This window comes from Astatotilapia calliptera, chromosome 7 (genome assembly GCF_964374335.1).
Source record: "Astatotilapia calliptera chromosome 7, fAstCal68.1, whole genome shotgun sequence".
Lineage (NCBI taxonomy): Eukaryota > Metazoa > Chordata > Actinopteri > Cichliformes > Cichlidae > Astatotilapia > Astatotilapia calliptera.
The window spans coordinates 39,865,373-39,892,699 of NC_137428.1; the positions used below are offsets into that span (position 1 = coordinate 39,865,373).

General features: G+C 42.3%; 3 long non-coding RNA genes across 4 annotated transcripts in view; 1 reads left to right on the forward strand and 2 right to left on the reverse strand.

Annotated features, from left to right (window-relative positions):
- LOC113026158 (uncharacterized) overlaps positions 1–16,137 on the forward strand; it is a 42,443-nt gene extending 26,306 nt beyond the window's left edge. The window contains exons 7-10 of the long non-coding RNA XR_013909984.1: positions 7,780–7,885; positions 8,001–8,132; positions 9,834–13,808; positions 13,941–16,137. This is a non-coding gene — a long non-coding RNA (uncharacterized LOC113026158). The remainder of the gene's footprint in view (positions 1–7,779; positions 7,886–8,000; positions 8,133–9,833; positions 13,809–13,940) is intronic.
- On the reverse strand, positions 7,649–20,542 carry LOC113026159 (uncharacterized). 2 transcript variants are annotated; one of them, XR_013909986.1, is made up of 3 exons: positions 20,285–20,542; positions 11,335–11,462; positions 7,649–7,863 (listed from the first exon to the last, which is right to left on the reverse strand). It is a non-coding gene; the product is annotated as an uncharacterized LOC113026159 (long non-coding RNA). The 2 variants fall into 2 exon arrangements; XR_013909985.1 differs by lacking the exon at positions 7,649–7,863 and adding an exon at positions 9,398–9,898 and having other exon boundaries at positions 20,285–20,540.
- A 4,209-nt stretch (positions 20,543–24,751) lies between these two features.
- Positions 24,752–27,305, reverse strand: LOC145429708 (uncharacterized). The gene is made up of 2 exons (XR_013909987.1): positions 26,205–27,305; positions 24,752–25,317 (listed from the first exon to the last, which is right to left on the reverse strand). It is a non-coding gene; the product is annotated as an uncharacterized LOC145429708 (long non-coding RNA).
- Between the last annotated feature and the right edge of the window lie 22 nt (positions 27,306–27,327).

Sequence of the window (27,327 nt, forward strand, 5' to 3'; positions counted from 1 at the left end):
CCCACCCTCCGCGACCCGCCAGGGAAGGGGGGCCCAGGCCCATCAGACCGGGGCCCAGTGCAGTAGCGCCCCCCGGCTCCACAGAGCCCTGGACAGTCCACCCAACCCCACCACAGAGAAAACTGCACCCACCCCACCAACCACACATCTTCCAGACTACATAAGACGGTAAACGCCCAGGCTGAGATCTTCCTCCACCTCTCCTGTATCTCCCCCTCCTGCAGAGAGTTCCTGAGAGAAGAAAGCTCCTGCCAGATGTGACCATCCCCCCCACCAGTTGAAGAGCCCCCCAGGCGGCTCGATGCACCGGCGGCACCCTGCTCCAGGGCCGGGCCCCCATGCACCCACCCGCCCACAACCCCGGCAACACACCAACCAGGACCCGAGCCCCCGAGGCCCGGCCCGGGCCCCCGCCCAGAGACGGAGCACCCCCAGAACCTCACGCCCATCCCGGACCCACCCAGGGGCAGCCAGGTTGCCAGGTCAGTAACCCACGTCCGTCAGCACAGACCCTCCCCTAGCCCCGCTGCACGCAGCCGCGAGGAAACAGTCACCTGAGAGCCAACAGAGCCCTCAACCGGACGTGACCGCTACCCCGGGTTGAGCCCCCCAAGGAAGATGCCTCCGGGGAACCCCCCGACGCCCTAAGCCTGTCCCTACCCCCTCACCAATCACAACAGTGAAGGCGGGACCAAACTATGACCCCCCACCCCCACTAGGTGATGGAGCTGATAAAAGGGGCCCAGAGCAATTGATCTGATGTGGTGGCAGAGGCTGTGTCAAGACTAATGTAATCTAATAGATAATTTCTATATTGGTTAGAATTAAGATTATTTTTATTTTTCCAGTTCATGAGGACTGTTTTCTTGGCTATGCATAGGGCAGTGAAGATCATATGGGCTATATTCTTTTCTGAAGTGACATTATCTAAGCTGCCCAACAAACACACTAAGGGGGAAGTTGGAATGTTACATTTCAGACATTTTGATAAGTCTTCACATATCTCGCGCCAAAACTTTTGCACTGGTGGACAGAACCAAAGAGCGTGGATGTAATTGTCTGGTGTATTGCCTTGACAGTGTGAGCAGTTGTTGGAAGATGTAAAGCCCATCTTAAACATCCGATGACCTGTATAGTGCACTCTATGAAGTATTTTGTATTGTATTAATTGCAGACTGGGATTTTTAATTAATTTAAAAGTTTTTAAGCAAATCTGAGACCAGAAGTTTTGGTCTAGGTTGACTGATAAATCTGCTTCCCACTTTGCAGTAGGAAGGGATATTGATTCATCTAATTTAGAAAGTGTTCTGTATATTTTAGATAATAATTTGGGGGATTTAAGAGTAAGAAAATGTGCCGCACTTAGTGGTGTTTGTAATTCAACTTGACTGAGGTTAAATTTCTTTTTTACTATGGATTTAATTTGTTGATATTCTAAAAACCTTGTCTTGTTGATCCCATATTGTTCAACTAGTCTGTCAAATGGAATAAATTCTGTTCCCTCTAATATATGTTCTAAGTATTTAATTCCTTTACAACTCCATTCTGGGAAATTAATCATATTATTGTTTTGTAATATGTCAGGGTTATTCCAGATAGGTGTACGTTTGCATGGGATTAATGAAGACTCCGTTATTTTTAGAAACTCCCACCATGCTGTTAGAGAAAAGCTGATGTTGATACTTTTAAAGCATTCATGTCTTTTGATGTTTGAGCTAATAAATGGTAGGTCTGAAATCTCTAGATCCTTGCATAGTGCCTGTTCAACATCTAGCCAGGGCTCAACTAAGAAGGTATGTTTTAACCATTCTGAGATGAACTGAAGCCTGTTGGCTAAGAAGTATTGGTGAAAATTAGGCAGATCTAATCCTCCTCTATCCTTGGTTCTTTGTAGCGTTTTTAAGCTAATACGCGGGGGTTTATCTTTCCAAAGGAATTTGGAAATATATGAATCCAGAGATCTGAACCAATCTTGTGATGGTTTGTTAGGGATCATCAAAAATAAGTAATTTATTTTTGGCAAGATCATCATTTTTATAGTGGCGACCCTTCCCATGAGTGATATGGGTAAAGATTTCCATCTAGTCAGATCGCCTTCTACTTTCTTTAGAAGTGGGATGTGGTTTAGTTTAGTTAAGTCTGAAAGCTTAGGAGAGACATTAATACCTAAATATTTAATATTTCCGGATTGCAGTGGGGCAGAGGAAGAATTATGGAAGGAGCAGTTAATGGGGAGAACTGTAGATTTTGGCCAGTTAATTGAATAATCTGAAACTCTTGAAAACCAGTTTATTAAAGTAATTACCTCAGAGAGGTTGGTTTGTGTGTTTTGCAGAAAAAGCAACACATCATCCGCATAGAGACTGATTTTATGTTCTATGTTCTTACATTTTATGCCCTTAATTGTTGTAGCCTGTCTAAATGCTGCTGCTAGAGGTTCGATAAAAATTGCAAAAAGTGAGGGGGAGAGTGGGCATCCCTGTCTGGTGCCCCTCAGGAGATAGAAGCTGGAGGATGTCTGGTCATTTGTTCTGATACGAGCCGTTGGGGAATTGTATAATATTCTTATCCAGTTTATGAAAGAGTTTCCAAAACCAAATTTGTGTAAAGTTGCGAATAAAAATTTCCAATTAACTCTGTCAAATGCTTTTTCTGCATCTAGAGATAATATTATGGCTTCGATGTTTTTATCGTATGAGTAGTCTATTAAATTAAGTAATCTACGAGTGTTTGTTGAGGAGTGCCGACCCTTTATGAAACCAGTTTGGTCAGGATGAATTAAGAGGGGGGTCATTTTCTCTAATCTCTTTGAGAGAGCTTTGCAGATTATTTTAAGGTCTACATTTAAAAGAGAAATTGGACGATAGCTTGAGGGAAATAAAGGGTCTTTGCCTGGTTTTAGCAGGAGACTAATGTTGGCAGAATTCATATTTGGTGGTAGTCTGCCATTTTCCTCGATTTCCTGCAACATGCTGTGGAATACTGGTGCCAAAATTGTCCAGAATTCTTTGTAGAATTCTGCAGGGAAGCCGTCTGGACCTGGAGCCTTATTATTGGGCATACTTATCAGGGCTTCCTGGAGTTCACTTGGCGTCAGTGGCGAATCCAATTCCATTGCTTGACTGTCTAGTAATTTTGGAAGAGTTACGTTGTCAAGAAACAGATCAATTTCATTTTTAGATGGGTTTATTTGTGGTGAGTATAAAGTTTCATAGAAATCCCTAAAAATGTTGTTTATTCTTCCAGGATCATATATTGTGTTCCCCGATAAATCTTTAGCAGCACATATAGTTGTTTTTTCTTTATTTATTTTTAGCTGGTTAGCTAGAAATCGACCTGATTTGTTACTGTGTTCAAAATTCTGCAAGCGAAGTCTTTGTATAAGGAATTGTGTTTTTTTATTAATAATTTCATTTAATTCTAGTTTTGTTTTGCATATTTTGTTCAATGTTTCCTGATCTTGGTCGCACGCGTAGGCTTCTTCTAGTGATTTGATGTTTTTTTCTAATTCCTGAATATTTTTGTTTTCTTCTTTCTTTTTGTGTGATGAGAAAGAAATTATTTTACCTCTCATCACAGCTTTCCCTGCTTCCCATAGAACAGAAGCAGATATTCCGGGAGTGTCATTAAAGTCTAAATATGAAGTCCATTCCTTTTTAAAGTATTTAATAAAGTCTTCATCTTTAAGTAGTGATATATTAAATCTCCAGTTTTTACTTGGCGTAGTATTATTCTTGTGCATTAGTGTTAAAGATACAGGAGCATGATCGCTGACAGCTATAGGATGAATCTCAGTGTCTGAAATGTCACACAGCAGTGAGCTGCTGACCAAAAAATAATCCAGACGAGAGTAAGAGTGATGAACATGCGAGAAAAAAGTATATTCCTTACTGGTGGGGTGAAGAGAGCGCCATGCATCGCAAAGACCAAAGTCGTTCATATACTGTTTGATTATATTTGTGGACTGCCAATTACGCTGAGTTCCTGTTGTGTTGAGCCTATCCATTTCTTCATTTAGTCCAAGGTTGAGGTCACCGCCAAGAATGAGTGTGCAATCAAGGTGTTCAGAGAGTGCACTAAAAAAACCGTGGAAGAATGAGGGTTCATCAACATTTGGACCATATATACTAACAATACATAGTTTTTTGTTCAATATTGATAGTTTAATAATTAGAAATCTACCCTCTGGATCTATAACTGTATCGAGTACTGTAAAATTAACATTTTTATGTATTAAAATTGCTACTCCCCGTTGTCTAGAATTATAACCGGCTGCAAACGCGTTAGGAAACTCAGGTGTTTTAAGTTCGTTTAAACCTGTGACAGGTTTGTGAGTTTCTTGTAATAAAACAACATCTGCCTGTAGTTTTTTAAGCTGGTTAAATATTTTTAACCTCTTTCCTCTGGTGCCAGCTCCATTTACATTCCATGTGACAAACCTCAGCATGCCCTTAATTGTGCGTGTATGTTTAATGATGTATGCTGGGTGTTTCGTTTAGACAGGTGGAGAGAATATGGAAACATCCCTTGTTTGTAAATAGAAAGAGAAAAAGAAGTGTGGTGAGAGACTCCATAAGTCTGACTATGTGTGTGAATATTCACTAATATGAACAAGCGTGGCTTGCTTATGTGTCCTGCAAGTCTGTGCGTGCTGTGAGGCTGTTGTGAATGTGCTGCCGTTGAGCTGATGTGTTTGCGTGATCGTGTTGTGAAAATATGGAGAAATAGAGGGTGTTGTTTGTAGGTGAGTGGGGAAGTAGGTGATCACAGCAGTGAAAGACAAGAGAAAGAAAGAAACCACATGAACTGTGAGCGACAACAAAAAAAAGGAAACGAAACGGAAACATTCCAATTAAAGCAATGACGGAGGGTGACGGTATTATATCTGCTATGACATCCTACTGATATTACTAGGTTAAACACATTTTAAAGGAGAAAGTGTGAATGAATAAGAAAAGAGTGTAGCGGGTTCTTATCTGGAGTGCAGTCAGTATAACCACGGTGTGGTGCCGGGGTCGCGGTACAGCTGTCCGTCCACGTAGAGCCGGTCCACAGCGATGACAGCACGGGAGCCTTTCTGGATAAAGCTACGTCGAACTGGGAACAGGACCTTGCGTCGTTCCAGGATCTCTTTGGGGAACTGGTCGTTCACGCTGAAGTCCGTTCCTTTCAGCTCTCTGCCGCGACTCTTCACCTGTTCCTTTTGTTTGAATTGGCTGAATTTGGCCACAATAGGCCGTGGTCTCCCGGTCCGCGACCTCACGCCCCCCAAGCGATGTACTCTATCGAAGTCGATGTTCTTTACGGTGTCCTCCGGCAGCTTCAGGTGGATTTTAATGAAGCTTTTCACCGTTGCCTCTGCGTCCTCTCCGGCAGTTTCTGGAATACCAGAAAACACAAGATTATCTCTCATGCTACGGGCTTGTAAATCGATAACGGACTCTTTTATTTTTTTATTTTCAATGTTTAGCTGGGTCACGTTATCGGTGAGAGATTTAACCGACTCCCGTAGCGTGGCATTTTCAGCGGCAAGCGTTTCCACCTGCCGCTGGCTGAATTCCAGGGATTCTCTCAGAGATTTAAATTCCCGGTGTAAGATCTCCACCAGGGACAGCCTCGCATCGAAACTGGACAATCGCTTGTCGATGGACTCCAGGATTTCTGCGATGTCTTTGCCGGCAGGCGATGTTGTACCGGGGGAGTCTGCCTGGCGACTTCTCTTCGATGACGGCGTCTCGATTTTGGCCGGGGAAGATGCACTCTGGGCCTTATGCATTACTAAATCTTGAAAACAGCGGTCGATGTAATCTTGGAGAGCGTCTAAACTCTCCCCGTTGTCCTCCAGGGTGTTGGAGATGATAAAACAGATGTTGTTAGTTATATGACAATTGATTAGTATATTTGGAAAATATTTGGAAATACTGAAGCTTGGAAAACCTTTGTTAAACTCTATGCTACCATTTGCTTTTTCTCCGCCAAAATCTCCGGCGTCTGACGTCACCTACAACATCACTTCCGTCACTTACCTCTCCTTCCGTCACTTCTTCCTCCACCTCTCCTATAACTCTCCCCCACCTGCAGAGTCAGTTCTCCCACCAGCTGAAGAGCCCCTCAGGTGGCTCGATGCACCGGCGGCACCCCGCGACAGTGCTGAGCCCTTCTTTTGTTCTTAATCAGTTGTTTTGCATCTTTCACTGACACTTTATGGCATCTGAATGTCTGTATCTACAGTGGCGAGAAAGTGTTTGCCCTCATTCCTGATTTTCTTTCTTTCTTTTTTTTGGCATCTAATGAAGGTGTTCATGATTAAGGAGAAAAATCCAAACCTACATAGCCCTTTGTGACAAAGTAATTGGCCCTCAAACCTAATAACTGGCTGCTTCACCCTTAGCAGCAATAACTGCAATCAAGTGTGTGTGATAACTGGCAGTGAGTCTTTTACAGTTGTGGTGGAATTTTGGCCCACTCATCTTTGCAAAATTGTTGTAATTCAGCCATATTGGACTATTTTCAAGCATGAACCGACTTTTTAAGGTCATGCCACAGCATCTCAATTAGATTCAGGTCAGGACTTTGACTTGGCCACTCCAAACTCTTCATTTTGGTTTTCTTAAGCCATTTAGAGGTGGACTCGCTGGTTTGTTTTGGATCATTGTTCTGCTGCAGAACCAAATGTGCTACAACTGGAGATCATGAACAGAAGGCCGGACAGTCTCCTTCAGGATGTTTTGGCAGAGGGCAGAATTCATGGTTTCATTTATCACAGCAAGTCCCTAGATCATCACACTACCACCACCCTATTTTACTGGAGGACTTACAGGAAGTCCATCTCAGAGTTTAGTTTAATGTAATTTAATGCTCTTAAAAATAGTATAACTTTTATACGCAACAGAACAGGAATCAGTCAAACCTTGGTCTCATTGTCATATTTGAATATTTTTCTGCATCAGTGATCCTCTCTAAGCAGCCCTGCAACCTTTGAAAAGTAGAAGACTTCAGATCTCTTTACTCAAAACTTGCTGAAGAAGCATTTTTATCTATAATTATCTATTTAAAAAAGTGTTTCCATGCTGTAAATGTATGAAATTACATTATTATGCTGTCAACTGTAATTTTTAAAGGAGATGTTTAAAGGGATTTTGTGATAATATTGTGGCTGGTTATATGATTGGGGCAGTATTGACTGTGGTTATGATCCGCCTGTTCACCTGGAACCAGCAGGGAGGGAGCGGGTGAACATGGGTCACTGCAATTTTTCTAAGTGTTATCTGATTTGGGGAGCTTTAAATTGCCTTTTTGAGTTTGTATTAAGTTGCTTTCATGATTTGTTTTCTTTAATTAATGAAGATTTCAAATTATTTTTCAATCTCAGTGAATCATTATTCCTCATTACACATCACAAGCTTCCAGTCTCAGCCTCTCCATTAAGTCCATGAAGTCGCTGCATCATCATTGATGGCGTAGATTCTGTTTCAGCCACATTCCCATATCACAAAGCACAAATCACAAAGCACAAATCTTGGTGAAAAGCTATTTGAGGTCTTTATTTTGGGAGTTTCAATTGTTTGATTGATACTGGCAAACACACCAGCATTGGACTATTAAACTCTCACTGCTTGCTGATAACAAATAAAGAAAGAAGCAAAAATCAATGAAACATTTTATTTCACAGATTTTTGTAATAACAATGTCCGTGGGAGATGAGAGTGGGAGGATGTAAACCGTTGGTGAATTCCAGTCATATGATGCTAATGCTTTGTGACATCACACATTAAACAGGAAACAGGGTAGGTGGAAAGGTGCAGGGTCCATCAAGCTCAAGCAGACTCAGCAGATTCAGCTCAGCAGGCTCTTTGATCACATCTAGTAGGAAAGTGATGATAATGTAAGCTGCTCGTCATATGTACTACAGTTAAAAAGAAAGATGCATCATTCAATTTATTTTGACCCTCATTGTTTAAGACTTGATCAAAAATCAATGCTGTGTGTTTTTGTGTTAGATTCAGTCCTGCAGTGCTGTGCAGGAAACTGTGAGCAGGACAGAAGAGAAGAGAAGAGCTGCTTTCTGCACTCGAGCTAAAGCTTTAACATCCTCAACAAAGAGCAGCTTCACTCATCGTAGACTCTCACAGGTTTGATTTCCTTTGATATGATACACAAATATAAGCTTGTTTACAATTACATGTATGACTCCTGATATATTATCCAAGGGGAGGTACATGTGCAGCTCATATTGCGCACACACTGTAGTGGTACAAAATATAAGAACTGAATGTCATTAAAGCAGCATTCGGGTTATGTTGAAGCATGCAGAAAATGTTGACAGGATTGTTACAAATGGACAACAGAGCCCCAAAGTCAAAATAAAGCCCTAAAATCTCCTTTTGAATTTCTACGGTCTGATATTATTGAGTCTGAAAGCTGCAGTGTTATCTGCTGGGAAGAAGTTTCAAATGTTAATTGAAAAATTCAGATTTCTGCTATCAGAATGACTCTGCTTCAACAGAGTAGAATAGCACAGCTACTTTACTGTCATTCAGAACATGCACCAGTATAGATAGATAGATTTTTTTTAAAACGGTAGAAAATTATAAATAAATATATTGTATAGTTAGTATTCATTACCATTCCAGATACATAGCACATTTAAAACAGTGCAGGAGCAGTTTCACTTTCGAGAGAGGGGAGAGGGGAGTGGTTGCGGTGGGCTTGCTGGGTGTTATTAAGAGTTCAAGAGTCTGACAGCTTGGTGAATTAAAGTAATGCAGATTCTGGCTCTCCTGGTCCTGATGCTGCAAAACCTCTTCCAAGAGGGCAGCAATGAGATGGGTGGGGTGGGTGGATTCTTCGATGTTGTTATGGGCTCTGCTGAGACAGCATTTGTGTTTGATGTCCTGAATGGATGGAAGAAAAGTTCTGATCTAACCTTGTTAATGTCGTCTAATAACTTCTAATCAGACCCTTCACTGAAAGATGATGACTAACTTACAGCTACAGCAGAGATGTTTTTTTCAGTTACTGTTAATAGTCGAAGTTCAGTCATAATTTCACATTTAACTGGTAGAATCCAAATATATTAAAAGAATTACCAAAGATTTTTTTTGTGGAGCTGTCTACATGTTGGTCCGCTATACTTTAGATATCATATCATATATTTCAGTGTAATTTAGAATAATTGATGCAGATCATCTTGGGACATAATAAGTCACTGGGACTGAATATCAAAGAGGATCCAGATGCAGTGAGCTGGGAAATTACTGGATCTCCGTTCTGAGTCTGTCATCCATTTTGGATCTGTGTCACTTTTATCAGGGTCAATGCACTGGGACTGATGGGATTTTCAGTGAGAAATATTTTGAGGTTCATAGTCTGAATTAAAGACTCTGGTCCTCTCAAATTCTGTTTAAGATCATTTAATGACATCATAATCTGTGAACATATTTTAACATGAAATGTAATTAGATTACAATCAGTCTACAGCTGCATTTAAGAAGTTACTTTAAATGCTTTTAGAATTTTAAAGTAATTTCAGCCTCATCTTCACTCAAATGTTCACATCATCTCCAACTTCCAACTGTGTCTAAAGCTTGTTTTATTTGAACACTGATTGCCAGGATAACAATGTTACAATTTGCTCCTTTATCACTTTGACAGTGATTTTATGAATCTGAGTGTCAGTCAGCTGGTTCAGGTGCACCAGGAAGGGAAGAGTCACATTCATTTCTATAATAACCTTATGCTGCCATCACCTCCCAGTTAAATATAGAAAGAATCACATAAACAACGAAGCTCATACACATGTTTCAAAATAACTAAACCACAGTTCATTTCAGGAAGTCATGTGGGAGCTGCTGTTGATCTTCAGTCTGCTTTGCTGGACGTCTGAGGGCAGTGTGACCTGCAGAAATGAAAACAATGGTGAAGTGGACTGGTAAGTCTCCTCATAATATACATATATGTGTATGGAAGGACGGGCCCCTGCATGGTATGTACCACTGGCAGACAGAGGAAGTGGCTGATATCCAGAAGTCCTATCAATGGCTTGAAAAAGCTGGACTGAAAGACAGCACGGGGGCACAAATCATGGCAGCACAGGAACAAACTCTGAGCACAAGATCCATAGAGGCTGGGGTCTATCACACCAGGAAAGACCCCAGGTGCTGGCTGTGTAAAGATGCCCCTGAGACAATCCAGCAGATAACAGCAGGGTGCAAGATGCTAGCAGGCAGGGCGTACATGGAATTTATTTAAAATGTCCGTGCAGTTTAACATAGTCCAAGTAAAAAACATGAAACTGATGTGAAGCACATAAGTTTATAGCTATTTCTAATTTGCCATAACCAAGTGGCCGGCATAGTGTACAGGAACATCTGTGCCGAGTATAACCTGGAAGTCCCGAGGTCAAAATGGGAGATGCCCCCAAGGGTGGTGGAGAATGACCGAGCTAAGATCCTGTGGGACTTCCAGATACAGACGGACAAAATGGTGATGGCTAACCAACCGGACGTAGTGGTGGTAGACAAACAAGAGCACGGCCGTAGTGATCGATGTAGCGGTTCTGAATGACAGCAACATCAGAAAGAAGAAACACGAAAAATACCAAGGGCTCAGAGAAGAGCTTGAGAAGATGTGGAGGATGAAGTTAACATAGGTCGCAGTGGTAATCGGAGCACTAGGTGCGGTGACTCCCAAGCTAGGCAAGTGGCTCCAGCAGATCCCGGGAACAACATCGGAGATCTCTGTCCAGAAGAGCGCAGTCCTAGGAACGGCTAAGATACTGTGCAGGACCCGCAAGTTCCCAGGCCTCTGGTAGAGGACACGAGCTTGAATGAAACGATAGACCGCCGTGCCTGGACAAGCAGATGATTGATAGATAGATAGATAGATAGATATCCAAAAGAAAAATTTTAATACAATAATATAAAACAATATAATACACACAGATAAACACAGATGACGATAATCTGAAATTCAGGTGGCAACAGACAGGAGAATAATCTCAAACAGGACATAAATGAAGGCAAACCCTAATGTGACCAAGTGGTCGGCGGGGTTATGAACAAAATAAATAAACTTGACAACGCCACCTAGGGGAATTACACCCCCAGGAAATATATTTAAGAAAAATAAATAAAAGGAATAAAAGAAGACCGCACAGATTCAAGGATGCACACTGAGGCAGGTTGGCTTCCAATATTAAAACAGTTTTATTTATAGAAATGAATAAAATATTATAAATAATATTTTATAAATAAAATATTAAAAGTCAAGATGTAGCGTCATTATTGACAGTGTCCTACAGTAAAAATAAACAATCGTGGAACTTGGACTTACCAGCAGCCGTGGAACCAAAAGAAAATCACACCACAAGAATCACTGCAGACCACCCAGTGCTGTACAAAAGAAAGTGTGAAAACGACCCACCACCTGAGGTCCCAGGGCCACTGGCTCGTCCTCCTTCACTGAAATAAAACACAGAAATGTTAAAAGAATAAAAGGACGCTGAGCGTCAGGCTCGCTACAAATCATAAAAAGACTAAAACACACTTTAATAACTTTAATAAAAGAAATCACACACACACACACACACACACACGGGAAAGGCTTATTCCCCACGGGTCAAACTACCACTCGTGCTGGTAATAATTATTCTCAGGCGTAGGCCGGTCTGGCTCCCCACCGGCTGAGACCGGCCACCCAGGCGATTTAGAGTCCCAGCACGACACTCGGGCAGAGAATCACTTCAGCCCGATCACAGAAGTATGGGTACGAGCAACAGTCCAGGGTAAAATAAAACACCAGGCGAACCCAAAAAAGGTAAGCCTACTTAATAAAAACAAGATAAGACAAAACAAGACAAGACAGCAGACTCCACCAAGGAGGAGTTCACAACAGCAGCTGAGAAGGCAGTCCACTCTTCCAATTTAGGTTGGACAATTTACCATGGAGAGGTGAGTACAGCAGTGAACCCTGAAACAGATAAATGTAACCTTAAACTCTTATAGCTATGAATGCTAATAAAAGTAGTTCTAACGGCTTACCCCAGGACCGGAGGCACTATACTCTCATTGGTGGAGATACCACGAACACCTCTCTCCGCAATGGCAGAATTAAACAGACTGCCGCGCTACAACAGGCCGGAAAAGGATATTAACACCAATTCCAGTATTCGGAGGGAATCTGAGGTTAAGCGAGAGCATACCTGTAGCTGTCATATAATCGGCTCTTGCTGATCAGTCCGTCGCAGTACGCCAGCATTTACTGCTGTATCGTACCAGAAGCTCGGGAGGAATTAATCCAACAAGACATCGGCTTAGCTTTATACAGGCTAGCGCCACCCTGCAATCAATGTGCAGGTGGGTTCCCAATTAACCCAATCACCTGATACAAGGAGCGAGTGCAGCGGAAAGAGAGCGAGGGTGGTAGAGCGAGCGAGAGAGAGAGAGAATGAGAGAAGAAAAAAAACGGAAGGCGAGTAGCCCATCTGGCTACATTAAAATGCAGAGACAAGGACTTGCGTGTAAAGACAGACCCAAAGGAACACTCAAAGACAGAGACAAAAAAAAGGAAACTGGAGCTAAATAAAGACCAACATTTCTAAACTCTACAACAGCAAATCATAAACAGGCGTTCACAACTCTGTGAAAACTACCAGAGCAATAAAACCAAAGCTCAACATACTAAAAAATAATGAAATCATGACCCGAAAAACAAACTGCTTACAAAGAAAATCACACTTCATTACAGAAATTGGAGCAACAACAAAATTACAATGAATCACAAACAGACAGGTATCCAAAACTTTAAACACTAGAATAATTAAACCTCAAAATAAATATAAACACAAAATTCCTGAGACTATGACCTTTAGGTGATGAAGAGCAGTCTGCAGACTGAACTATCGAGCTGGTATGAGATGAAGTGGGCTTTGCTATACCCAATACAGTTTGAAGACAAAGTGAGGTCAATCCCTGACACTTAAGAAAAGCAGCCACTGAGTGAAGCTTTACTCCACAATAAAGTTAGCAGTTTTGTTGGGAGCAGTTATATTTTGTTCATGAGCATAGAGAGTGGCATGAGTCCACTTGGGCAAGGCCAAAAGTCTCTACGTGAGTGCAAAACATTAATGTGAATACTATCAATTTTATTCATGCAAGGTGCAAATCAGTTGTATCTCATATGGAAGCATCAGTAACTGGTTACTGTGTTATGTGCATGTCATGTTTATGCTGTGATCAAAAGGTTATGACTCAGTTTCTGCACATAGATGGTAACAGAAGTGACGGAGTCAGAATTCAAATAGTCAGTGTTCTGCTGTAAGGGGGAAATTTCAATACAAACCACCTAAACACACAAGATTTTAAAAAATGTAAGTGTTGTTCATGCTACTCACAAGATTTAGATCCCTGCAACTTCCTCATGCTCTTCCCAGAAATAATTCCAAATTTCAGAGTTGCTGTTTTGGATTTGAGGCGATTTGTGTTTGAAGCACTGACAGAGCGGGCTTCAAGATGCATCCCATGCATGTCATGGACATTTTGGATTTTACAGGCACAGTCAGAGAACTGGTTGACCATATGTCATGTGTATACTTCCCAATAACTATAACTTTTTAAAAATTGTCATTTCAACTTTTTGTCATTAGGTACATCTTATACAAGACGCCCAGTATAAAAAATCAATTACAGGGTGTGGAGTATCTTTATATCGATTCACATGGAATGAGAACAGCCAACAAGGCCATCAGCGATTCTCAGGGTGTCCTGGCCAATACTCTCAAACCCCTTTTTAACCCAGGCGGATCCATGGTGAGCAACAAAGCTGCAGCCTATAGATATCTATATCCATATATCTATATGTATCTCTCTCTCTCTCTCTCTCTCTCTCTCTCTCTATATATATATATATATATATATATATATATATATATATATATATAGAGGCAGAAATGGATCATGACAGAAACCTGAGACTTTTCCTGGAATGCTGCAGAGAGAGAAACATCAAGTTAAATGTGGTAAAACTCAAGCTTAGAAGACAGGAAGTACCATACATCGGACATCTACTCACAGCAGAGGGGCTGAGAGCTGACCCAGAGAAGGTACGGGCCATCACAGAGATGCCAGCACCAACTGACATAAAAGGGGTGCAGAGACTAGTTGGAATGGTCAACTATTTATCAAAGTTTTACAAGCATCTGTCAGACGACTGTGAGCCTCTCAGACAACTGACGCACAGAGACAGCCTATGGGAGTGGACAGACGTGCAGGAAGATGCATTTACAAGACTGAAAGAAAAACTAACACAAGTCCCAGTTTTGAAATATTACAGCCCTGAAGAAGAGCTGACGCTGCAGTGTGATGCCAGCGAGACAGGACTGGGAGCAGCTCTGACTCAACATGGAAAACCAGTGGCATTTGCAAGTCGTGCACTGACGCTCACTGAAAGAGGTTATGCACAAATTGAAAAGGAATGTTTAGCTATTGTGTTTGGGATGGAGAAATTCCACCAATATACATATGGTCGTCTTGTGAGAGTGCAATCAGACCACAAGCCACTCGAGAACGTTATTAAAAAGCCACTGTTACTTGCACCTAAGAGACTGCAAAGGATGTTATTAAGGCTGCAAAAATATGATATAACCATAACATATGTTCCAGGCCGCGACATGCTACTTGCTGATACTGATTGTGAAGTTTATAGAGAGAACAAGATAAAACAGCTTCTACAGCCGAACAGAGCAGGCGGACTAAAACTTTGTTATCGGTAAGCTGGAGAAATTAACCTCTAACGAGTTAAAAAATACCATCTAAACTGATATTTTTCACAAAGTATGGTTTTGCACTTGTCGTCAAGGGCAGAGCGAAACCAGAAGGTTTACTGAGCTGTGGCTTCACGTAAACGCTGAGCATCCACTTGGCGGCGGTAAGCTAAATGTGGCTAATCAGACACGTGATGTGCGGAGTGTGGGTACAGTTGTTGGATGTCTCTGAAATTCACTGTTGTTATGCTAGTTAGATCGTTAACTAAGTCATTAACATGTGAAAAGCTGTAAATGGTTAAAGCAGCTAAAAATAACTTTATGCGAGATAATTGTAAGCAGACTTTATCCTGCTTCCTGTTTAATTTTGTGATGTCAATCAGTTGTTTTACAATACTCAGTATTGAACACTTGGAGGTAATTTTTAGTGCATTTCCACTTGTACCAGTAGGCCTATGGTACAAGCGGGATTAAGCACGTCTATTTTAATACTCCTATTTGTGGACTGAGTCCTTGTGTTTACGTGTTATTGAAATTGATTATTTGCACTTTGTTCATTTCTGATAAGCGTTTGCATATTATTCCATTTCTTAAAAGGGGTAATATACTTATTTATTTGTGATAAGATATATATGTACAGTGAGTTTATTTTGATGGATGTAATTAATGTTTACAATGAAAGTGAATTATATGGTGGCTATAATTCCTGAATGTTTGCAACCTTGTAGATAATCTTTAATGTTACTGCAGGTTACAAATAAGTATTGAACCTTGATACTGTGAAATTTTGGATATTGATACTTTGACCTTTGAAACTTGATATTTTAATGTTGTACAACATGACTGAACTGATGATGATTGAATTGATGATAGCTGATCTGAATAGTAGTTACTGCACTGTGACACTACTTTAGGTTAATTTGTGAGAGTTATCCTTAAAGGGGACGTGACATATATTTGACCATTGTTTATAGGTCAGGTTTTTATATGGAACCCAGAGTGTTCCAGTGTTCACTGGATGGCGAGCCAACCCAAGATCCTAGGAGACGATATACATATACATGCACACTCATTTACACATTGATGGACTACAATCCTCTACTGTACAAGTAGTACGGTAGGACAAACAATCACACACACACTCCTTGTCGGACCAATTCTATCGCAATACACCCGTTTGTCATGGGCCCCACCGGTACCATTTGGACTTAAAAAAGACTAATTCTTTTACTTGTGCACAATTTTATTTTATTCTATCTTTTGCTACTTTGGGGGAAATTTTTATACTTGACATTCTGTTAAAACTTGTTGTAATACTGTGTTGTTTACAAATTTCTTTTACAAGGCTTAACATCACTAAAGTACTTTTAAAGCCACACAACTGTGTTTGTCTGGTTTCTCTGCCATTCGTGTACCAGAGCTCTAAGAGTCGTTCTTAATCTTCTGATACTAGCCCAAATTACTCATTACCTTGGTAATTATCCATTGGTACTTTATATAACTCCACGTAAGTGCTACAGGTACATGTATTCTGTTACTCCTCAACACTGATGGCAACATATTCCAGTGACAGCAAAATGCAACTGGACTAAAAATAGTTTGGCAAAATATGTTTACAAGCACATGTAAATTTTAATCAGTGATTTTTAAAAATCATGTAATAAAAACAATATATAATACTATATAATATAATTTGAAAGAGAACAATTCACAGGCAAAGGAACATATACCTACTGTTGCCTTGATTTTTAGATCAGCGACTACACTTAATGTAACTAACATACTTGTTAGTTAATGTCATAATCCGGGGTCTTTGACCTCATGCTTTAGGTTTCATATTTTAGTTTTGTTTATTATTATTTTTTCTGCACAGGCTGTTCCTTGTCAGATTTGACGAGAAAACATGATATTTTTATAATCTAGCCTTGTTTTCTCTTTTTTATTTTTCCACTGTTAGGTTGATTTTGATAATGTTGCCATTGTTGTACTTAAATTTGTAAACCTTGCCTTAAACTGCATGTTTAGATATTCTTCTGTTCTCCTTCCCTTACACATCTAGGTTGTGGGGGGGGGGGGGCACATCCTATGTGACGATTCTCTGTCCTTATTTAGTGAGGATGTTTACTTCTTTCCATGTATGGCCTCACCTGTGCTTGTGTGTGGTTAGACCATTAGAGGGGTTAAGCCATATACAGGGTGAGGGGAGATGACCCTTTTTTATGACCAAACAGTTGTAACTAGGAAGTCACGCACACAGAGAGATAGACACTCACTCACATGCACACATACACACACACACACACACACACACACACACACACACACACACAGAGTGCCTTATCTTTTATAACCATAGGGGGGTTACAATGGGTGGTGCTTGTGCAAACTGTATGCATTTTCAATAAAAGGCGGCAAGCGGAGGCCGGGTCGGAGTCGTCTGAGGATGGATGCAAGGTGCTGTTCTGAGATCCCAAACAGGCTCCCCTTGCTAGCAGGTTAAAACCGGTTAAGCTGTTTTTCTTGCCTTCTTCACAGGTGATAATTCTCTGAACTAGCGGGCCTGCTAAGCACAGAACCCAACATCCACAATATCCTCTCTTCAGTTATTGTTTATTCCCTGAGGTTGTTTTCCTGCCCTTCTGTTTCACCATGTTCAGTCTTCATTTTGGGTTTTCACTAAATTCACTAAATAGGACAGAGCAATGTAGCCACACAATGGACCCAGCAGACATTTCTGTCAGGCTGGATGAGGAGAGATTAACAAGGAGTTTCAGGGTTTTTTATTTTTTTGTTTTCTAGATTTCTACATGACTTGATTGGATTGTTTTGTCTGTGGGACTTTCTTCAATGAGGGGATTGTTTACGCATCCTCATCTGGGTCAGTGTCCTACCATCTCAGACATTTTTAATTCAATACTATGCATGGAATCCCAACTCCAGACACAGAAAGCCCAGCTTCCCAGCTGCTCAGTGCTCTAGCTTCATCACCAGCTGTCTTCAGAAGGAATCAAGGGTTCCAGCAGCATGCTAGTGACTGTAAGCAGGATTTTTCTTAACCTCTGACCACCTGTCCTTCTTGCTGGACCTGGTCCTGGGACGTTAGCATCTAGCTCTGCCACTCATCTCTCTAGCCAATCCTATCAGAGGAAGATCCCGCTATCTCCATCAGGTCCACCTACCTTCCTGGTTGGGCTGTACCAAGGACGTGGAACCTGCTACCTTTCTCCCTCTTCTAGGAATAAGCAGGGCAACAGCCCAAGTTGCCTCAGGTCCCAGACAGTGACCCAGAGACTTAAACTGAGCCTTCTGACACTAATTTCACAGACTGAACCTTGTTTTTCTGGTTGAATGGGCAGCAGTCCGAGCACAGATTAACTCCAGGAGCAGTCAGGAGTCTGCCTGTAATTCAGACCTGTCCCCAGCTGAAAACATCTGGAGCTTAATTAATATAAGTGTTTTAAATGGGGGCATTTCATTAAATTTTAAATATGAGAATTTGTTCCCTTTTCTTCTTCTATTAATTTATTAATTGATTTATTTTAATTCAGTTAAAATTAAAAGCAGCTAGTCACTTCCCCTCAGACACAGAGTGTTGAAGGTGTTGATGAAGCTCAGAAGGAAACATGGTGGAGATCTGTGTTTTTTAAAAAAAGTGGATATAGGAGGGTTTTTTTTGTTTATTTGGTTTTGTTTCTTGATTTCTGTTTTGTTTGTTGTTCTAATACTTCAGTAAAACCTGCAGCTTGTTAACAGGAACCTGCAGGTCCCAAGGGGAAACCGGAGTCTTACAATCACTAATTTGTAGAAGTCAATGTTTGAGCCCTTTTTTTTAAACTCTGTAAATATTATATGTTTTCACAACTCATTAGTTTGTTAAAAGAGTCCAGCAGTCTGTGTTCTGTGTGATATCTGTAAAAGCGTAAAGCTCAGAAATTTGTAAAGCATTTTTGTTAGGATGCCAAAAAGATCTCTCTGGGCCAAAGCCAGTTCAACTCTTGAATGAAACTTGCTGAAAGCATCAAAGAAAACACTAAAAAGAAGATCTTCTATTATCAGACTGAGTCATTCATATGAGCTGGTCTGCACAGAAGCTGAGTATTATCGGCAACCCAACCCAAGTCTACAGGTAACAATCAGCCAAGGTTTCGGATGAACTCATTGTGAAACCTAGCCCCACACTGTCATGTGATTTCCTGCAGTCACAAGGCCCAGGATGTGAATGGGCATTAAGGCGTCTGGGAAAGGATCTCAAAACTGGATAATAGATGGCAGACAGATGGTCGTACACAGTGGACATGTCCACTGCCTCTGAGAGTGCTGGAACAATAAGGTCCAACCAGCAAGTGTCAAATGAATATTGAAATAAAATGTAACCAGGTTTATTGTGATGATGCTTTATGTTATCTTATATATATAAAAGAAATTGTTTCACTCTACACGTTTAATAACTTAAATACATATTGAATCAAAAACTCCGTTAGTGCATTTGGAAAAATACACCATTGATTCAGAGCCAGGTCGAATGGGCAGCAGCCACTTTTAATTCTGTTATTATGACAGAATTAAAAGTCTGTGAATCCAGCCTGTAAGTAATGCTGTACTTTTATTTAGTACTTGTAATTAATCATAGTTTGTTAATTATAAGCAAATGGTCTTTTTACTCAAATGACTGCAATAAATTCATAACTTAAAAATAAATAAATAACTGCTGAGTGTTACAGTATAAATCAGAAAATGTATCCTGCGTCACTGTACATTGTAAAATGTGCATATGAATAACCTTGATTTGCCTGTGAGGTAATATCAGAGTGACTGTAACTGCAGAAAACACGTGTTCATTTCTGTTTATATCATTTATTTGTGCAGAACAAGGTCCACGTTTGCTAATGTTTGCTGATCTGAAGGTTTGTCCTTGAGGTTTATACGCCGTAAACAGACGGATTCCTGTAAATGTCACATCAAATAAAAATAAGCCAAGTGAATGCTGATTGACTGATTTTGGGGGAGTGGGAGGTACAGGCTGAGGTTCATTTCTGCAGTGCTTAGACTAATAAAACTGTGAGCAACATAAAATAAAAGTGCTCTGTTCTACTAAAGCTTTAACATCTTATATATTATACTGTATATTTTCTAACTAGATGCCAGTGCGCAGCCAACTCTCTTCCCTAACCAATCACTGGGACTCTGGCAGGAGTGTAGGCCCATTGAACTTTAGTTAAGTTGCAGGCCACCAAATAACTGAGACTGATGAACAAGTAATAACATTTTAAACTGGATCTTGAAATGGACTGAAAGCCAGTGTTGGGACGGCAGAACAAACTTGATGTGATCCTGCTGTTCCCTTTCTGTTTAAATGTGAGCTGCTGCATTTCGTCAAACAAAAGACAAAAAAAAAAAAAAAAAAATTGCACCAGTGAACAACAGAAATAATTCTAGTGAGTGAAAGGTGTTGATTCAAATAAAATTATGTCAAACAGTCCTGCATGCCAGAAACGCACAAAGTTATTTAAATATTCTTCTTACTGTTTCCTTCAGAGAGAGGGGTCATCTCCATCCTCCACCAGCTTACTAAGTGTTTGCAGCAGATCTCGACGGGTCAATTTAGGAAGGTCTGCCAGCGTCTGCAGGGCAGCATCCTTCATCTTCAGTCCTGCAGCAAACACAGAAGCAGCAGCAATGATCTGATCACACTGTCAGTAAATGAAAGCAGAGTGCCAGAACAACCAGCAGGTATCAAAGTGAATATTGAAACAAAATGTAACCAGGTTTATTGTGATGATGCTTTATGTTATCTTATATATATATATATATATATATATATTAAAAAATTGTTTACTGTACAAGCTTAATAACTTAAATATATATTGAATAAAAAACTCCATTAGTGCATTTGGAAAAAAACACCACTGATTCTTGTTTTTCTGGTTGAATGGGCAGCAGTCCGAGCACAGATTAACTCCAGGAGCAGTCAGGAGTCTGCCTGTAATTCAGACCTGTCCCCAGCTGAAAACATCTGGAGCTTAATTAATATAAGTGTTTTAAATGGGGGCATTTCATTAAATTTTAAATATGAGAATTTGTTCCCTTTTCTTCTTCTATTAATTTATTTAATTGATTTATTTTAATTCAGTTAAAATTAAAAGCAGCTAGTCACTTCCCCTCAGACACAGAGTGTTGAAGGTGTTGATGAAGCTCAGAAGGAAACATGGTGGAGATCTGTGTTTTTTAAAAAAAGTGGATATAGGAGTTTGGCCATAACGAACACCCTGTTCGAACATAAGAGTGTCCATAAGTGCACGTGGCACCAGGACGCTCTAGGCCGTAGGTCGATGATCGATTTTGTAATCGTATCACCAGACCTGCGACCATATGTTCTGGACACTCGGGTAAAGAGAGGGGCTGAGCTGTCAACTGATCACCACCTGGTGGTGAGTTGGATCAGGTGGCGGGGGAGGACGCTGGACAGACCTGGTGCACCTAAACGCGTAGTGAGGGTGTGCTGGGAACGTCTAGCAGAGGCCCCAGTCCGCGAGATCTTCAACGCACACCTCCGGCAGAGCTTCAACAGCATTCCGAGGGAGACTGGGGACATTGAGTCCGAATGGACCATGTTCAGCGTCTCCATTGCCGAAGCTGCTGCATTGAGCTGCGGCCGCAAGGTGGTTGGTGCCTGCCGTGGTGGTAATCCCCGAACCAAATGGTGGACACCAGAGGTGAAGGGAGCCACCAGGCTGAAGAAGGAGTCCTATCGGGCTTGGTTAGCCTGTGGGACTCCGGAGGCAGCCGACAGGTATCGACAGGCCAAGCGGAATGCGGCTCGGGCAGTGGCTGAAGCAAAAACTCGGGTGTGGGAGGAGTTCGGAGAGGCCATGGAAAAAGACTTTCGGACTGCCTCGAAGAGATTCTGGCAAACCGTCAGGCGTCTCGGGAGGGGAAAGCGGTGCACTACCTGCACTGTGTATAGTGCTGGCGGAGCGCTGCTGACGTCGACTGAGAAAATTGTCAGGCGGTGGAAGGAATACTTCGAGGACCTCCTTAATCCCACTGACACGTCTTCCGAGGAGGAAGCAGAGTCTGGGGATGAGGGGAATGACCCGCCAATTTCCGGGGGCGAGGTCACTGAGGCAGTTAAACAACTCCTTGGTGGCAGAGCCCCTGGTGTTGATGAGGTCCGCCCCGAGTTCCTGAAGGCTCTGGACGTTGTAGGGCTGTCCTGGTTGACACGCCTCTGTAATGTTGCGTGGAGATCAGGGGCAGTACCTGTGGACTGGCAGACCGGGGTGGTGGTCCCCATCTTTAAGAAGGGGGACCGGAGGGTGTGTTCCAACTACAGGGGGATCACACTCCTCAGCCTCCCTGGGAAAGTCTATGCCAGGGTGCTGGAAAGGAGAGTTCATCCGCTAGTCGAACCTCGGATACAGGAGGAACAATGCGGTTTTCGTCCTGGTCGCGGAACACTGGACCAGCTCTTTATCCTCTCGAGGATACTTGAGGGTGCATGGGAGTTTGCCCAACCAGTCTACATGTGTTTTGTGGACTTGGAGAAGGCATTCGACCGTGTCCCTCGGGGTGTCCTGTGGGAGGTGTTGCGGGAGTATGGGGTGTCTGGCCCATTGCTACGGGCCATTCGATCCCTATACAACCGTTGCAAGAGCTTGGTTCGCATTGCCGGCAATAAGTCGGACTCGTTCCCGGTGGGTGATGGGCTCCGCCAGGGCTGCCCTTTGTCTCCGGTTCTGTTCATAATTTTTATGGACAGGATTTCTAGGCGCAGCCAAGTGGCGGAGGGCTTTCGCTTTGGTGGCCTCAGAATCTCATCTCTGATTTTTGCGGATGATGTGGTTCTGTTGGCTTCATCGGGTGAGAGCCTCCAGATCGCACTGGAACGGTTCGCAGCCGAGTGTGAAGCAGCGGGAATGAGGATCAGCACCTCCAAATCTGAGGCCATGGTTCTCAGCCGGAAAAGGGTGGAGTGCCCACTCCGGGTCGGGGATGAGTTCCTGCCCCAAGTGGAGGAGTTCAAGTATCTTGGGGTCTTGTTCGCGAGTGATGGGAGAAGGGAGCCGGAGATCGACAGACGGATTGGGGCTGCAGCTGCAGTAATGCGGACGCTGCACCGGTCCGTCGTGGTGAAGAGGGAGCTGAGTGTAAAAGCGAAGCTCTCAATTTACCGGTCGATCTACATCCCTACCCTCACCTATGGCCACGAGCTGTGGGTAGTGACCGAAAGAACGAGATCGCGGATACAAGTGGCAGAAATGAGCTTCCTCCGAAGGGTGGCTGGCCTCTCCCTTACGGTGTGTTCACACCGAACGCGATGGACGCGAATAGAGCGTCAGGTTTACATGTAAAGTCAATGGAAAGGCGCGATGACGCGCGATTGCGGGTCCCGCGAAAATTCGGAAGCAGATTTGCGTCGCGAAAACGCCAAAACGCGTGAAACGCGCGTCAGTGTAGCGCGTCTGGCGCGTTTGACGCGCGAATAAAACCACGCGCGTGAGTTTTTGTGTTGCATTTTGTGCATACGCGCGTTTCGCGTCTACCGCTCGAGTTGGAAAAAGCTGAACTCCAGCGTCAAATCGCGCCGCGACAACCAATCAGGAGCCTGGTGACGTGGCTGTGACCTAGGTCAAAGGGGCAGATCCAGCCAAATCCCTTCATACTTCAATGGAGGGAAGGCTAATCAATGCGGTAGCAAACAACTCGGAGCTGTACGACACCAGCTGCTTTCTGTACCGAGACAGGAATAAAAAGGACCGAGCTTGGAGGAAGATATGGGAAGAGATCGGGCAACCTGGTAAGTTCATTCATTTCTCTTTTGAAAGTTTTCACTGACCCGGGGAAGCCGCACAAAAGCTAGCAAGCCACCGCTATTTTCCCACTGACGTACAAATACCGTTCTGCTTTTATGCATGTTGTCATATAGGAATATATATTTTTTATTAATAAACAGCACACAGTGGTCCCGCTCATCCGTCACTGCTTCGCTTTTTCGCTGATTTTTTTATTGCACCGTACAGCATTGCATTCTGCAGCCTGATTGACAAATCTGCTCTGTGTCGTGTCTCCTGCGCTTGCCAAATTTATCACGTTTGGTTTTGATAACCATCACGTTCAATAGAAAAAACAGCACAAAAACACCCATAACTGTGACCCTCATTCGGAAATAAACACCTGCACCGCGAGGGAAAAAGGTGCACGAAAGTGGCGGGCAGATGAAGACAAACCGCGGCATAATAATACTTTTACGTTTTGCAATCTACAAAGGTTTGCACTTTGAGAATCAATTGTGAGAACTGTGACCAATGTTCATGTGTGTGTGTGGAAAACAGTGTATAAAGTGCGTGACCAGGGGCTAGTTATTCTGAGAACCCCTGCTGCAATAAATGAGGGACCACTGTCTACTCTACGATTATTATATTCAACCTGTTAACATTTAATACTGTATTGATAGAACCAACTGATTCTGCAGCAGAGCATCCCCAGTCCCTGAGCTCCTGCTGCTGCACCCACAGATATGTACAGCAAGCACTGATACCTTTTTAGTCAGTGGGATTGCCTTGTGATCACGTTTACTAAATATCTAAAACCAATCTGATTATATCCTGTTTTTGTTTTTTTCAATGTTGAAATTAAAATCTAGTAGCAGCCTTCTCATTTCTTTGTGTTTTGTGCTGTTTTACAGGCCCACAGGGGAGGACGGCTCCGAGGCAGATGAGGGACGGGTCCCAGGACGGTCCATCGGCGGTGGAGCTGGCCATCCTGGTATCCCTGAAGAGTTCACACCAGTCTCCAGAGCATTTCCTCCTCAGCCTTGTTCCTGCTCTGGAGAGCAGCTGGTCCTTTTTATTCCTGTCTCTCTGTAAATTCTTATATTTTATATATTTATGTTTAATGTTTTTCTGTTTGAGAATTTTAATATTATTTCAAATAAATTTTTATAATGACTAATGTCTCAGTTCTACTACACAGCAAATGTTGGCACACGACTTGACACATGTAGAATTTATTTCATATTATACTAATGACAAAATATACTAATACAGTGGGATGCAGAAGTTTGGGCAACCTTGTTAATAGACATCATTTTCCTGTATAAATCGTTGGTTGTTACAATAAAAAATGTCAGTTAAATATCATACAGGAGACACACACAGTGATATTTGAGAAGTGAAAAGAAGTTTACTGGATTTACAGAAAGTGTGCAATAATTGTTTAAACAAAATCAAGCAGGTGCATAAATTTGGGCACCACAAAAAAGAAATGAAATAAATATTTAGTGTATATCAATGTGTGTGTCTCCTATATGATATATGGGGTGCCTTTGTCTGGACGTGCTTCCCATCCAGAGCTGCACAGCAGAGAGGAAAGTTCCAGCGCTCCTGGAATCCCTCTGTGATGGACCGCCAGTCTCCAGGTGAAGGCACAGCCATGAAATCGTCCACTAGACAGTCCCAGATGGCCGTCGCTACCTGGGGGATGATCTGGCTCACCGTGGACACACCAACTCTGTAACTGAACGCTTGGTCGTGAAGGAGTCCCTGGTGACAAGGAACCTGGACAAAATTGTTCAAAATCAGTATTATGTGTACTGCAGTTACAAAATACATTATTCAAATTCCAAAATACTTTTGTGATGTCAGATTTAAATCACAAAACTTAAATCTTACATAAAACATTTTGTAATTATAAGGATAATTACAAAATGTATATTAGATAATATCTAAAACAGTTGTATTTTGTTTTAACTTTAACATATCATAATTTGATTGGTAGCAACTTTCACAACTACAGTGAGCCAATCACTCATAATTCCTAAACATGTCAATCAGGTAGGAATGAAGTAAAACATTAATAGAAATAAAGAGTTGTATGTTGACATGTAGCCCTTTCCTTGCTTAAATCATTAATATTTTTGAAAAATTAATCTGTGATAAGACATAGCTTATCAAGATAGAACCATGTAACTAAAGATGAACCAAACTGTTCACAGTTTTATCTAACTCTGTTTTAATAAAGGCTGGTGACCCCTGTTATAGTCTGACAGCTGCAGGGATTATATACAAATATTCAACTATCCCAGAATCAAACCAGGTCTAAATAAAAAGGAGTGAGTATCACTACAAAGGTTAACTCAGTGGTCCTAATGCTACAGTTTGATATCAGCAAACACCGAGCGCATACATTGATGTGACACCACAGCCATGCTATCATCGCAAACACTGATAACAGCATAAATCGAATTAAATCGGGACTTGATGAGAGCTTCTGAGTATCACTAGAAATATTATAAACAGTCTCCATACCACAGTTTTCTTTCAGTAAACACCGACAGCATTCACTGTTAGCATAGCACATCCATGTTAGCAGTGTATAACTGGATGGTTTAGCATATTAGCACAGGTATCAATAAAGGACTACCGTATTAAACACTTTTACTAACCTCAGGCAGACGGACAGGCGCTCTGCAGGTGGGATTGAGCGCCTGTAGTTGGTGTCTAGGCGGGCGATGCTGGGACCGACGAGGGAAAGCAGGTCCTCAAACTGGCCGACGGTGATAGCGCTGGAATCGGCCGTCATCCAGGCGCAGCTCCTGGAGCAAATGGTGAAACTCACCAAACTGCTCACGCCTCTGGAGGACCTGATGGACCCAGGTATGGCGAGGACATCTTTTACGCTGCTGCTCTGCTCTCCACAGTACATAGAGAAGGGAGAGTCTCTCTTCAAGCGCTAGCTCGACAGCTGCCATCTTGCAAAGATGTCTGGCACAACTTCCTCCCACATTCCTCCCACATTTCCGGTTGACGCGCGTCAAAATATGATATTTTGACGCGCGATGGATTTTTCTTGGACACGCGTTGAGACGCGAATGTGCACGCGTCAAATTAGGGGCGTTTGGGGCGTTTTATTCGCGTCCATCGCGTTCGGTGTGAACACACCGTTAGAGATAGGGTGAGAAGTTCGGCCATCCGGGAGGGGCTCAGAGTAGAGCAGCTGCTGCTCCACATCGAAAGGAGCCAGCTGAGGTGGTTCGGGCATCTGACAAGGATGCCCCCTGGGCGCCTCCTGGGTGAGGTGTTCCAGGCATGTCCCACCGGGAGGAGGCCCCGGGGCAGACCCAGGACACGCTGGAGAGATTATATCTCTCGGCTGGCCTGGGAACGCCTTGGTGTTCCCCCGGATAAGCTGGAGGAGGTAGCTGGGGAGAGGGAGGTCTGGGCCTCTTTGCTTAGGCTGCTGCCCCCGCGACCCGGCCTCGGATAAAGCGGATGAAGATGGATGGATGGATGGATGGATGGATATAGGAGGGTTTTTTTTGTTTATTTGGTTTTGTTTCTTGATTTCTGTTTTGTTTGTTGTTCTAATACTTCAGTAAAACCTGCAGCTTGTTAACAGGAACCTGCAGGTCCCAAGGGGAAACCGGAGTCTTACAATCACTAATTTGTAGAAGTCAATGTTTGAGCCCTTTTTTTTTAACTCTGTAAATATTATATGTTTTCACAACTCATTAGTTTGTTAAAAGAGTCCAGCAGTCTGTGTTCTGTGTGATATCTGTAAGAGCGTAA